At 35.4% G+C, this 3,977-nt stretch overlaps 1 non-coding gene across 1 annotated transcript; it reads right to left on the bottom strand.

The window, feature by feature from the left end:
- Nucleotides 1–353: 353 nt before the first annotated feature.
- Nucleotides 354–426, bottom strand: TRNAS-GGA (transfer RNA serine (anticodon GGA)). The gene has a single exon. It is a non-coding gene; the product is annotated as a tRNA-Ser (tRNA).
- Nucleotides 427–3,977: the final 3,551 nt, after the last annotated feature.

Genomic DNA, 3,977 nt, shown 5'->3' with positions numbered 1-3,977 from the left:
CCATGGGATTTCTCAGGCTAGAATACTGTAGCACATTGCCATTCTCTCCTCCAGGGGATCTTCTAAACCCAGGGACTGAACCCGTTTTTCTTGAGTCTCCTTCTTGGCAGGCAGATTATTTCCCACTGAGCCACCTGGGAGGCCCTGCTAGGTATAGTATAATGATCACTGGGGCTGATGAAATTAACTGACTATTTTAGGATCCACACACATCCTTGAAAGTGAAAGGGAAGTCGCTCAGTCATGTCCGACTCTTTGCGACCCCATGGACTATAGCCTACCAGGCTCCTCCCTCCATGGGATTCTCCAGGCAAGAGTACTGGAGTGGGTTGCCATTTCCTTCTCCAGGGGATCTTCCTGACCCAGGGATCGAACCTGGGTCTTCCGCATTCCAGGCAGATGCTTTAACCTCTGAGCCACCAGGGAAGGCCACACACATCCTTACCAGATGATATATCAGAGGAAAGAAAGGAGAGTAGGCAGTGATCTAAGTGTCCTCCATAACATGATAAATGGAACTCCAGGCAAACAGACTAATGATATTTGGTAGAAAAATAGTCCTTATTATAGGATGCTCTTAATCAGATATCCCTAGAATGATGGCTTAAAGCCAGAATCTATGAAGTTAAGAGACACGATTCTCTGAGAAAGTGGTGCATATGCTGAAGTATGAAATGGAGAGATTTAATAGACCAAATATTTCTGATGTGTAATAAGAAACCACTTAACTCATTTGGAGACTACTCACCTACTCTGGTCCAGAGGACATATGCTAGATGCTGGAGGAAAGGACCCAGGAGCTGTTGTCTAAGTCCAGATTTTAGTCTGCTTCTCTGGAAATCGTTATAACTTTGAAACTATTATTGAACCATGATCTTATTTGTGTAAGTCTAATTTCATTGAGAGGACAATCAGATTCATGTTAAGTCAATGCTAAAACACTGCCTTTATTATGTCACATGCTTCTCAAAAGCAAAGTACAATTCTGTAGTTCGAACGTTGTAATATTCTTGAAAGACTTTCCACCACTATTCTCTCATATCAATCTTCCAGTTGGCAGAACTTGCTAACCTACAGCCCTGCAAAGTACTGCAAATATTTTCATCCTTGCACTTCTGTTGATAGTCTTTCCCTCTAGATGTAGCTATAACCTACTACCTTCCCAACAATTACAGTTTAAAATCTTTTTACTAAACTGAATTCCTACAACCTCCTTAATTACTCCCATACTGCGCCCTCACACTCTTACATTCCTATAAGTAAAAAAAAAAAAAAAAAAAAAACAAAAAAAACTCATGAATCCAAAGATGCATGAGCTTGACTATATAAAAATTTAAAATTTATTTTGAAAAGAACAAATAATTCCCCAAGAAAATAGATTAGGAAAACATTTGTGAGATATATAATACACAAAGTGTTAATGCTTCTGTTCTGTAAAAACCACTCAAAATCTATAATGCAAGGAAAATATGAAAGACATGTAAAGAGGTAAAAACATGGAGAAAAATAATCTCAGTGACAAGTGAATATGAAAATAGTTACATAATTTTATTTAGGCATTAATACCAAGAACTACAGATTTTCCTAAAAAATTTGAAAGCCAAAATTTAAATATACATCTTTAATGAGGATGTTAGACACATATATTTTCACATATTATTGCTTTATATGTAAGTAATGAAGCCAATAAATCTAGGTAACTTGTCAAAAATTTAAGTGGATATTCCTTTTACCAACTGATTTTTAAAATTGTACTCTTAGGATGCATAAAACAAGACAATGTCACAGATATAAGGCATATACACTGAGATGATTATTGAAATATTGTTTCCAATAATACACAATTAAAAATGACTTAAATATAAATCAAGAGAGTTTGACAACGCTGGAATACAGAAACTGGAACCTAACGCAGATCTTAAAAATATATGATAGATCTATAATTATTCTAGGAAAAAGGCCCACTTACAGTGTTAAAAAGTCTCATATCACATATGTTGAATATGATGAGCTTATTGCGATATATATAATTTGTGATTTAACTATGGAAAGTACACACATACGTATGTGCACTATACAAATTGGAAAAGATGTGCCAATATTTCATATAACTTTCTGTGATATGTGTATTTAATGGGATTTCCACGAACCATATACCCTTTCAATATCTATTTATATAATATATTTCATTTTTGGAATGAGAGAAAAATTAATGTCTTTGCTACCTTTTTGTTTACCCAAACTCACACTTACCTCTTGGTTATGCTGTATGATTTAATGAAGCCAAACTAAGAGTCGGAGTGACACGGTAAATGACTCCACTCCGGCTGCAGCCGCTAACAGTGAAAGATTGATAGTCAAGTTTGATCTTGTGGGAGTGAAAGCTATCTCCACAATGGACGTTGGATTTCCTGATAAAAGAGTCATTGACAAAACCTGCCTAAATGGAGGCACCATAAAGACAGCAGCACTCAGAGAAAGCTTGGAGCAGCCATTTCCATTCTATTAGCCGTTTGCAATTACAAGCACTGTAATCAGTACGTGTCATCAGCATTTGATAGGGATCTTTGTTAGAAGGCTCTCCTTTATGTATAGTCAATAAAAATCTATATTAGTAATGCAGAGACTTAGAATTAACTGATATCACTGAAAGGAATCTGACCAAAAAATGAATAAATGACTGAATGAGCACACACAAATAAACAGCCGAGCAGACGACCTCGGTGAAGCGCATGACGTGACTTCATCATGGAACAGAGTGATAAAGATTCAGGAAACCTAGAAAACAAGCAAACATACACACATACACAGGAGAAGGGAAGAAAGAAAGAAAGAGAAAAGAGACAGAAAGGGAAAAAGAAAAAAGTTCAGCCCTTATGAAAGTTATTGTCATTCATTTCATTCGTGTCATCTGATGAAAAGTAGAATTGGAATATCGTTTGTGTTTTGAAAAGTAATTATGCCTGAATAGACTGTGAACAAATATTCTCATTCAAACTACTATGTTTTTTAAGTTCTGAGTTACAGAACACTTCTAGGTAGTTTTATACTTAAATAATTGGATTGCCCACCCAAGATGTTGGAGCCCATTGAGGGAAATCAAGTAACATCGACCATGGTGTGGTCTGGTTGAGGAGGACACAGCTTATCTGTAAGTCTGAGTGCCCAAATAAGATGCACTGAGCACAGCCTTCTCATTTAACCACCGTCTACAGTGCCTTTATTGTTATTGTTACTTATAAATAGTAAGACTGAGAAAGAGATATAAATGCTCATTATAGATAAAATTTCAATATATTTTTATGTGCCTTCATTTCAGAAATAATTAAGGCAAATCAGTTTCACAATGTTTTAGAAACTGCATTTTCTATTTGGATTAATGTTCCTTTTATGAAATCTTTGAAAATATGTTTTTGCTTTATTCTTCTACAAAATTCTCCCATGTACTATTAAATAATCATTCTAGCTGCTTTTAAGAATGTTGAAGTCACAGCCTCTCTTTAAATTTAGATTCTTAACCAAATTCTAAGGTTGTGAATTTCATCACTTCTATTATATTTTTTTCTTTCTTTTTTTTTTTTCAGATGAACTTTATTTTTTTTTTTCTTTATTTTACTTTACAATACTGTATTGGTTTTGCCATACATTGACATGAATCCACCACGGTTGTATACAAGCTCCCAATCCTGAATTCACCTCCCACCTCCCACCCCATATCATCTCTCTGGATCATCCCCATGCACCAGCCCCAAGCATCCTGTATCCTGTATCGAACATAGACTGGCACTTTGTTTCTTACATGATAGTATACATGTTTCAATGCCATTCTCTGAAATCATCCCACCCTCTCCCTCTCCCTCAGAGTACTTTTGCAGGAGAAAAGGTATATTGTGTTATTATTGACACTGACATTAATTTGGTATGTAAAATGATAAATACATAATAAAATTATTCAGGATAAAGATAACTTTAACAGC

Source organism: Capricornis sumatraensis, chromosome 21 (genome assembly GCF_032405125.1).
Source record: "Capricornis sumatraensis isolate serow.1 chromosome 21, serow.2, whole genome shotgun sequence".
NCBI lineage: Eukaryota > Metazoa > Chordata > Mammalia > Artiodactyla > Bovidae > Capricornis > Capricornis sumatraensis.
Note: the sequence above shows the minus strand (reverse complement) of the source record. Positions and strands in the feature narration are given on the sequence as shown.